The sequence below is a fragment of the Cyprinus carpio genome, chromosome B13 (assembly GCF_018340385.1).
Source record: "Cyprinus carpio isolate SPL01 chromosome B13, ASM1834038v1, whole genome shotgun sequence".
NCBI lineage: Eukaryota > Metazoa > Chordata > Actinopteri > Cypriniformes > Cyprinidae > Cyprinus > Cyprinus carpio.
This window is the reverse complement of record NC_056609.1, coordinates 10,622,182-10,633,171: the sequence shown is the minus strand read 5'-3', so window position 1 is coordinate 10,633,171 and position 10,990 is coordinate 10,622,182. Positions and strand designations below refer to the sequence as shown.

Sequence of the window (10,990 nt, the reverse complement as noted above, 5' to 3'; positions counted from 1 at the left end):
CCTCTTATTTCTTAATTGAAACTCTTGGCTGTGTTATAGCATGGACAGAAACACAGTGAAACAGGGGCTGCAGAAGAGGGGAGAGACAGCAGACAGCCAGATCCAGAAGCCCTCTCTTCTTTGCCACCTTCGGCAATGACGGGTCTAAAAATATCTACAAGCTTCAATGAGCATGATCTTTCCAGTGAGGACACTATCACCATCCCCACTCATCTCACAGCTGCGACGGGAACTAATAACCAGTGACTCCTATGCAAACAGTCAAATTATTAGCAAATTATCAAACTGTTAATAACCATGACGGATCAATCACTGATGTTTAAACATACTGCAATAACGTGATGCTCATTATATTGCCCAAACAGTTGGTAGATTGAGGTTTAAGATGCACTGTGATATTGAATTTTAATTGGTAGCAGCTCCACAGAGCAAGTTATGCAGGGGTCATTCTATGAATTGGGTAATTTTTCAAGTTTGATTAGGTGGTTTTTGTTTTTAAAGGTTTTTAGCTGTTAATAATTGCTTTGGAGATTTGAAGGCAAATTACTCAATTAATTAACCAACCCTGTTGTGCTCAAAGTCATGAAACTACTGTACAAGGTGAAAATCATGTCTGTCTGTCTGTCTGTCTGTCTATCTATCTATCTGTCTGTCTATCTATCTATCTATCTATCTATCTATCTATCTATCTATCTATCTATCTATCTATCTATCTATCTATCTATATTTGTGTGTGTATATTTGCTAAAATAGCAAGAATAACACATTAATATAAAGAGACAAAAAAGGTATCTGGATTTTATTTGATAAAAATTTTAATTTTTATTATTTAAAAAAAAAATGGTATCAGTTATTAATTGTTAAGGTTTGTTGTTTTCAAATATGTATAGGAGAACATAAATGTTTTCGTTTAATGTAAACCCATAGATTTGTGCCATTGCATGTTTTCCAAGCACAAGTAATAGGCTATACATATTTTTTTGTTTGTTTAAAATTTTATTTTCATTGACATCTAATAGTGTTTTTGTCTGCTGCATTTATTTCTCATTGTTTTATTGTTTTGCCCATTTTATTTATTCATAAGTTTGCTGCTGTTATGCATTTTAAGTGCTCTGCAGCTGAACTTCTGTCTGGCAATTAATCAGATCTTATGTTGTTCAATGTGTAAGTGCAACACATCAGGTTATTATTTTTTTTTTTTTCTATCACGACAGGGTTGACTAATTCACAAATAAGATTAATGTCTATTATGCATTCGCCTCAAGGTGGGAACATCATTTGGCTGTAATCTCTAAGAGACCCTTCAGCTTCGTGACAGGCTACTGCTATTGTCTGATTTCTTGCCCGTACAAACCACTTCCAGTAAAAGGGTCTGTGAATATGAACCTCCACACGTTTCATTCTGCGCCTCTGAGCCCTTTTGTTTTCCATTTCCTATTCCCACGTTTTAAGACAGCTTCTCAGCTGTTGGTTCTGATCCTTTTAAATTGTTGTTTCTGATTATGCGCGTGTGACAAGCCCAACTATTCTATCTCAGAAATGTCAATTGGCTCTGACTGATTTTCATTTGAGCTGTCTACTCCCAACACGGCATTGATTTCTAATGAGAGAGCTGAGTAAACTGTCATTTGAGGAAATACATACGCTGATTATAAACTTCTCTATACTGAGGGAAATGATGGCTCACTGATATCTGTCCGCTCCCTCGGTCCCTAATGAAAAATATGGAGCGGCAGATTTGTTACTTCATTGGGCTAATTGAGTGTGACAGGCAAAGAGCAAGGAAGAGGGAGGGTGATAAAGCAGCACACAGAAGCTGCCAAAGGCCACACTGGCAGGACAAGCTTACCCCAGGTGCTCATGGGGGTTTCATAGGATGACTAGTGTTTGGATGAGCAGTGATGCTGCTGAGGCCAGCAGGGCATTGGAAGACGGGAGACCGGAGAGGAAGAAAGGCCAGTGATCACTCAGACTTACGAGCCTTGGCGAGGCCACTGCTTGGGGCTGAAATCCATGGCAATGTGACATAAACAGGGCTAAATATTCGCTTTCATTAACTGACCATGCATACAGCCTGTTACTAAAGAAATCAAATTGTTTTGGCAAACATTATGGCGATATTAAGATTCCATCTATCCTGAAAAGTCTGTCTTGCTGGATTGACTAAAAATGAGCTCCTAAAACTTACTGCTAGATTCTGAGTCACTCAAAACTTATCTGTCCAAAGCCTGTAAAAAATGAGTCTTAATGTATCTCACAATACTTATTCTTATTAAGTCAGTATAATTTTTTATGATTTTTTACCCAAGCAAAGTCTCTGAGAACCTGACACATTGCAATTCTGGAGACTCCAGGTTGGTTGCAGTTCTGGAAAATGGTGGTGCTGGAGACTAAATGGTTCCTGATGGTTTTACATCTAATTCTTCACATTAATTCTTAAATTGTTTGCAGTTAATGTGTCTTTTCATCTCCACCTGTTTTTTCTCACCTCGCTGACCCGGTGAGCATTTTGCTCTCCAGTGGTCATGTCTTAACTTTGCAATTTCTGTATTGCATTAGTTTTGAATGTTTCTCATGGGAGTTTAATATTTCTTTACTTTTTAGTGTTAAACCTCTTTTTTGGCTCATTTTATCTGTAAAAGAAAACATGCCTAATAATTCTGCACACCTGAATATAACGAGTTTTTCACTTCAAGCATTCATGGACAATTATATATCACTTCTAAATGATTAAATACAAAATTAATAGTAGTTGTTAAGATTGATGTGGTTTGGAATTGGTAAAATGTGCTTGGAGAAAAATATATCATCAGAATATCAACGTGCCTAATAATTATGCACACGGTGTATGGTCTTACATAGTCATATAGTCTATAGTCTCAAATATACTTTATAATATATACTTTATACATGATGTCGGTGAATCGCAGAGCTGGTGCAAACATGTCCACATCACGGGGATCAGATACTTTCTTTACTGCTGTCTTCTCACCGGTGTCATCTTTGTTTTTATTTTATTATTGAGAGGAAAGTGTGCAGCGCACATTTACATATTCATATCAGATGTCACTCTCAGCATCATGGACGGCATTGGGATGTTCATTAACGAAGTATTTCCAACTTAATTTAACATTTAATAAAAAAAGAAAGAAAAAAAAGAAAATTAACTGTAATAACCATGAGTCACGTTCAGTCTGTTCTTGCATGTTATTTGCTCATGAATCCGAGCACAAGCACATATCTTGCTGGCTGCAATTCACTTAATGGCCATCGGTGTCGCTAATAATAAGATTTTCAACCATAATTTTACGAAGCTACAAGAATACTTATTCTGCGCAAAAAAAAAAAACATAAAACTATGGTTGAACCACTGATGTCACATGGACTATTTTAACTATGTCCTTACCAACTTTCTGGGCCTGGGAATATTTCAGTTGCATTGCTCACTATGGAGGGTCAGAAAGCGCTCGGATTTCATCAAAAATATCTTAACTTCTGTTCCAAAGATGATAGAAGGTCTTATGGGTTTGGAACGGCATTAAGGTTGAGTAATTAATGACAGAATTTTCATTTTTGGGTTAACTGACCCTTTAAAAATGAAAATTTTGTCATCATTTACTCATCCTCATGTCATTTCAAACCTGTATACGTTTCTTATGCTGAACACAAAAGAAGACATTTTGAAGAATTTTGAAGAACCAAACAGTTGTTGGTCCCCACTGACTTCCATAAAAGGGAAAGTAATATTATGGAAGTCAATGGGGACCATCAACTGTTCTTCAAAATATCTTCTTTTGTGTTCAACAGAAACTCAGACAGGTTTGGAACAACATGAGGGTGAGTAAATAATGACACATTTTTCATTTTTAAGGTGAACTATCCCTTTAGGACATAAAAATAAGAATAATATAGAGTTATACTATTAAAAATAAAGGTTATTTATTGGCATCAATGGTTTCATGAAGAACATTAACATCCATGAAACCATTTCATAACAGGTTCTTTATAGTGGAAAAAGTTCTTTAGATTAGGCTATTAAAATGTTCTTTACACAAGAAAAAAATATTTTTCTAGAAACTGTTCACTTGAACGTTATTTGGGGAACCTAAAATGGATCCATGGCATTGAAAATATGAAAATCTCATTTTGAGACATTCACTTTTAGGATTGTAGAAGTAATCTGCATTACAGAAGCAAAGGTTTGACATCCCAAAACTTTATTTTGAAAACCTTTAATAATGCTGGCATACTGCAGGGAGACATCAAGATAAATGCCAGTGCATTTTGTTTGCAAAATAAATGAAATTCAATCTGGATTTTAAACCCTATATTACTTTAATGCACCAGACAGTAAAAGGCCCTTTAAGGCCTGTAAGTGGGCACCTTATTAGAGAGAAAATAAATAAGCATCATCTGAGCAATCATTGCTGTCTCTCCCTCTTTCTGTTTCTCTTTTTCTTTCTCACACTTGCACTCACAGTCTCCCACTTTCTTTTTCACAGTCCCAGGCGTCACTGCAGGTCAGCGTCCATCCTGGGTCTGTTGTCTAATTAACAGGACGCAGCCAAAAAGAACCCTGGCCAAAAAGAAAATAAACACACACAACCCAGAAATAAATATCACAGAAAATTGAAAAATACTGTAAGTGGTAACTTACAAGTTCATCGAGACAAACTTTAAACTTTACAAAATTTTAAAAACCTTTAGGTTTGAAGGCTGTCATACAATGAAATTCATACAATCAATGAGGTTCAATTTTGTTTGGACCCCAACATTCTTTAAAATGTCTACTTTTATTTTCCGCAGAAAGCCATTCAAGTTTGGAGTGTGGTGGATGGGGCTTGCAAGCTCTAAAACCAATTATAATTTTGAAGAAACCATAACCCAGGTTTATACATTGACAGTATGTAGGCTTGACTAACAAACTCCACCGCAGCTGCTCTCACTCCTTTTTCATCCCTTTCTTTTACCCTTTCTTTTCCCTTCTCTCATGTCATCTTATAAGATATACAGTTGCATTTCTTTTTCTAAATGAATGAGGCTTACCCAAATTAGCCACTCTAGTGCACGGCTGGGCACCATGGGATGGGTGTGCGGCTATTTAAATAATGTCAGGGCCTGCGAAGGAAAGGAGGGAGCAGACAAGCAGACTAATAGCCAGATTTCAGTAACATGGCACTCTCGCTCTATCTTACTCTCCCCCTTTCCCTTTCTCTCTCTGAAGAAAATTATTTCTTGGACTAAAAATACCCATATCCCTGCCAAAAATACTTTCATCTCCAAGCACCAAAGATGTTCTAATTCATTAAGAGCTCCCATACTGAATGAACCTCTAGCGAAAGAGCGCGAGAACAAATAAATTAAGGATCGAGCATTAATTAAATGGAATAGCCACGCTGATGTTAACGCAAAACATGTCACATGTTTTTAGCATATTATTTGGAAACGTGAAGAAGCGTCTATATTGCACATTCCTGGTGAATTCTTGTTTGGCCCGGGGCGCCGCTTTCATGGATCATGTAACACTGGTTTATCCAAATGCCTCAGGAGTCTTTTACCAATGGTGTTGCAAAAATGTCATCACACTGTTCTTGTCAGGGATAATATGGCCAATTAGTGTGCACACAGACCCAGGAAGATAAAAAAAACAACACAAATTGCAGGTCGTGTTTTGGATGGAGTTCATTCAGGAGTGCAATATTTTATAGAAGTGAGCAGCACTCTATGGCATTTCTAGGCCTAGAGTGAAGCATTAATTCTTAATTGTTTACAGAGGAATTTGTTTACGTCTCTGCAAACACCACTGCGGTTGTTTGTGTCTTCAAACACACAGTATGTGCATTACTGAACGAAAATGCAAATTGAAGCATAAATAACATAAATGACTGTTAAATGACTGTCAAATGCCCTTGATTAATTCAATTAACCATCAGAAACTGGTCTTGTATTCTGGTCTGCTTTCACATCTTAATGAGCACCATCTCATTGCATATTTTTTTGCATTGGTGAGCATGAGTTTTTCACCGGTCACTAGTTAGCTGACAAGTCTTTGATTGTGTCACATGTGATTTCCTTTTCCTGGTGCATTTCAAATCTGGACTTGTGCAAGTAATATAAGCGGCAAGGTTTTTTTTTTTTTTTTTTTTTTTTTTTTTAGAAAGCTTGTAAAGGAAAATGATTAATATTCAGCCTTGAAGCTTTATATTTGAGGTTACACTGAGTCAAGCAGGACTTACGGTCTGTTTTCTGCAGTAAAGAACATAAAGCCTGAGATACAGTATCTAGCTTTCATTTCTTTTGGAACAAAGCAAGCACTATAAAAGGGTGTGAATTATTAAAGGGAGTGTCTGAATTTGAACTTCCACTGAAAACTGTGCTGACTTACTGTTTTTGGATTTTTCTCACTCTCTTGAACCGGAACTGAGATATTTTTCAACATAATTAAACGGGAAGGCGGGGGTGTTTTACATGCAGTGCAACATTGTCCAATAATTCTAATTGGACTATTTTTAACCCGCCGTTTCCAGTCCATACAGCTCTCTGCATGTTTGTTGGGTGTTTATGTTAACGAAGGCCCGAGTTTAACATCAGCTATCAGCGCTTATCACCGTCATCAGTACCACGCTGTGACACCCAGATATACAAGGGCATTCTCATCAAGAACGCAAGCACACACAACCATATTAATGCCAGAGCTGTTTTTATAAACAAGTGTAAAGAAGAATATTGCATTTGACCATTTTTATCAAGCCAACCATCTACTAATCTTTGGCCACTGATACAGACTGTATGAGATACATTTTGCTTCAGTGAACATACAGATCAGAGACCAACACACCATAGACTTATAACACTAAAGAATATACATTTTGGTATGCTAACTGTAGTCTAGAGCTAGCTTTATTTTTTAATATTTTTATTTAAATCTATAAATGAATGCCACTGGAATCATATAAGCAGATGCATAGGAAAAATAACAAAAATTATGAATCTCACACAATACTAATCTTATTCATGTTTAAACAATGCCTGATGAAGGCCTTGTGACTAAAATGTTTGTAAGCAGTGTGCATATTAAAATCTAGCATTTATTTATTTGATTTTACATATGAAATTCATTTAAATCATGCATCAGAGCTTTTAATTATTAACCATAATAAAGCAAGCTCCTCTCTTTTCTCAGTGCTAACAGAACATAACAGGCAACATTAATAAAAAAAAATAATAAGAAGAATAATAAGAATAATAAACATTGATATTTACTTGGTCTACATTCTCATAGTGAAAGTGTATGTATGTATGTATGTATGTATAGATAGATAGATAGATAGATAGATAGATAGATAGATAGATAGATAGATAGATAGATAGATAGATAGATAGATAGATAGATAGATAGATAGATAGATAGATAGATAGAAATTCATTCTGGCAATATAGAACATTTAAGTTGTACATTATATAAAATATGATATTAGTATTCAAGCCTATGATATAGTCATACAGCCTGAAAACCCTAAATTTTGAGAGACTTTGTTGTTCATACAGTATATAGAAAATATCTTCACAAAGATATTAAATTTGACATGTGAAACTGTCAAAGGGTGTCTGTTATGCTTAGGGTGTAGTAATGATATGTGAACCACCATCACAATGTGAATCACCTTCGTAGCTCAAATTGTCTGATCTAGGTCTCCACCTAGTGACCATTACATGATATTGCTGTTAGTTTTTAAAAAAAATACACATTTCCTTATGCATTAGTAGCCTATTCAAATCCACTAATTACTCTAATTGCTTATTACTTTCACTAATAATCATTCCTTCTACTAATTCACATTTTACTATTCAAATTAGATTAAAAACTAGAACTCGCTGTAATTCTACTCAATAATGAGTTTTGGCTTCGCTCAGAGATCCAGCGTCAATTTACAGACACATGCCAGTAATTTGACCTCCCGCTGAATGCAGTGACACAGGAGGCAATCTAATGACAAACTAATGACACAGTCTCCTGGCAACAGCGGATGCTGATGATTACACCTGTGGTTTCCATCTGCATAGTCCCACATTCCACACTACATCTAGAAGAGTGATGCAGCATTAATGGAAATAAATTCTATTTATTGGTTAATTGTTTGCTTTTATAAATCATTAATGGAGGAGGAAGGAGAACCTTATCATGTAAGACTTCTCAAGGTGCCCTGTGAGAGTTCAGATGAAGTGAGCAAGTGGCTGTGCAGACTTATGAATCTGCCCTGTGGGAAGGGTCCAGAGGGAAGGGATGACTTTGAGAGCATGGTTGAGACAGACAGATGTACTTTCTCCAAATTCAATCATGCAGCCCAGCCGCCTGAGGAAAGAGCTCCTCTGGCTCCAATGCGTGAAGATGTGACTCTAATAGATCTGTGCTCCAGTCAACTGAGTGCAGAGGCACAGGTGCTTCGGTGGCAAAGAGCAAAACCCCATTCATTGATACGGTTTACACTGCGTCCGATCTGTGAGTTCCAGCAGGAATGCGAGACAGGCCTCAGACTCCTCCAACCAGACGTTCAGCTCTGATATATGACATATCAGAGCACAAGAGGTGGAACTCCAGGATGAAACCAGAGGCAGCATTGAAAGCAAACCTCGGTGTTAACTGCAATCTTTTTTTGCTTTACAAGTTTGGGTCTGACTGCAGCAGTGTGCAACAAAAAGCAATTTAACAGTATTAGATTCTTACATATTTATTAACAAATTCCGTCTGCTTTGTTATCAGGTTGGACAAATGCACAGAGTATTAAACACCCCTCTCAGGACAACCATGAAATGAATGCGGCCAGTCATAGACATGCTCAATTATTCATCCCTGCTACTGTAATAATACTCTTGTATGCTGTTTGTTTGAAGCTTTAGCACTTTTACTGCACTAAACATTAACTATTCATATGAAATGAGCTTTAAAGAAGTACTTCACTCAAAAATGAGCATTCTGTCATCATTTACTCATGTTGTTCCAAACCCATATGACTTTTCTGTCTTCCTTGGAACATAAAAGGAGAAAAGGAGAAGAATTTATATTGGCCGCTTTTATACATGCAGGTACTGCGAATGTAGCTGCAGATTTTAATCCTCAAAAACAAGAGCACCATAAAGGTATCAAAAAATAGTTTGTTGGTGTGTTTCTGTATTTTGAGAATCCAAACTATTGCAAGGAACAGACCTTGTTTTGTGCGAGGAACAGACCTCCTTATTCAGCTGTTAATTTCTGACTTCTCCTTGGCACATGAGAGAAGTAGCAATGCTCAATTTTATTAGTTGATTCATTTAATAAGATCTGAATAATTTTTTCATGAATTGGACTGATCTGTCTCTTAAGTTTAACTAGTGACACAATGACCCTGTTTACATGATGATTATTAAACAAGGTTTGGGAGGAGCATGTATGGGTAATCCAATCAGCATGGAAAGAGGACTGTATTTTTTGCCGTCCCTCACCTCGGACCCATGACAGGATGGGGGAGTATTCTAAGTCTGGGCCAAATTCTGAGCTTGGAGCCCCAACCTCGGACAGCACACCAAATATATGTTTTATATGTATTGACATATGTTTTAATAAATGTATTGACATAATTAAACACTGGTTTGTAGCTTTACCATTTAGTTTTACCATTTAGTTTACCAAATAGTTTTACCATTTACTGCACAACATTGTTATTTTAGCTACAGTATTTATCTAATGAATATGTCTTGAGCATTCAAAGAAAGTTGACAGTTTGAATGCACGTGTGTACAGTTAGTGTCGACCCCTTTCAATGTGTAAATGGGAAGATAGATATGGGACGACAGAAGGGGGAAACGGACAGTCTCTGCCAGTGTTGGGGGTAACGCATTACAAGTAGCGCTAGTTACATAATCAGATTACTTTTTTCAAGTAACTAGTAAAGTAACACATTACACTGTGTTGCTTCAAAAGGTTCTTCAAAAGGTTCTTCACGGCGATGCCACAGAAGAACCATTTTTGGTTCCACAAAGAATCATTCAGTCAAAGGTTCTTTAAAGAACCATGTTTTTCTTACCTTTTAATAATCTGAAGAACCTTCTTTTGCCACCAAGAAACTTTTGTGAAACAGAAAGATTCTTCAGATGTTAAAGGTTCTCTAATGAACCATTCAGACAAAAAGTTTCTTCTATGGCATCGCGAAGCACCTTTATTTTTAAGAATGTACCTTTAAATTTACAAATATATATATATATATATATATATATATATATATATATATATATATATATATATATATATATATATATATATATTTTTTATATTTTTTTTTTTTTGTTATGGCTTCATACTGTATGTGAAATAAAGCACATGCATAGAGTTATCACACACAAATTTCCAGTTTGAAGAAAGAACTGAAAGCAAGAAAGAACTAAACTTCTAATTTATATTTTCCTATTTTGTCACCCTTTATAGGCCTATGGGGCATTTGCTAAAATATTGCCATCTTTCCACTGTGTCTTTGCACTATCCCTTTATAGGGTGCAGAACCATCTGTTCTTTTTGATAGCATAACGGCAGCTCGACAATACATCTACACCTCTGCAGCCCAAAAGTCTGATTAGTTGCTCTAAAAGCTCTCTCAACAGCACAGCTACCACATTTTATTTTCCAAGACTCTCTCAACTTGACCAACTGATACTTTTCCAAAGGTTTCTGTACCAGTGCAATGGTAATTTCAATTAAAACCAGCATTTAATGTCCATGTATTTACTTATTTGTTACATAACCAAAAGTAGGAGAATGTATAAGCTAATATACCAGCTGAGTGTTGATTGTCATCTGGTAAAGAGCTTATGAGGATGTAGACTGGGACTCAAAGTTACCTCCTCGCCACAAACCACCCACAACTACTCTGGAGAAAATGGCTGACCCTGTGAGTCCACGCTTTGTGTTACAGCAGACCTGAGCTGTGGCGGTGAGTTTTTTTTCTTCATGGAAAATTCA

The 10,990-nt window shown here is 36.4% G+C and overlaps 1 pseudogene; it reads left to right on the top strand.

The window, feature by feature from the left end:
* The first annotated feature begins 7,771 nt into the window (after positions 1-7,771).
* On the top strand, positions 7,772-8,945 carry LOC122139396 (annotated as a pseudogene).
* Positions 8,946-10,990: the final 2,045 nt, after the last annotated feature.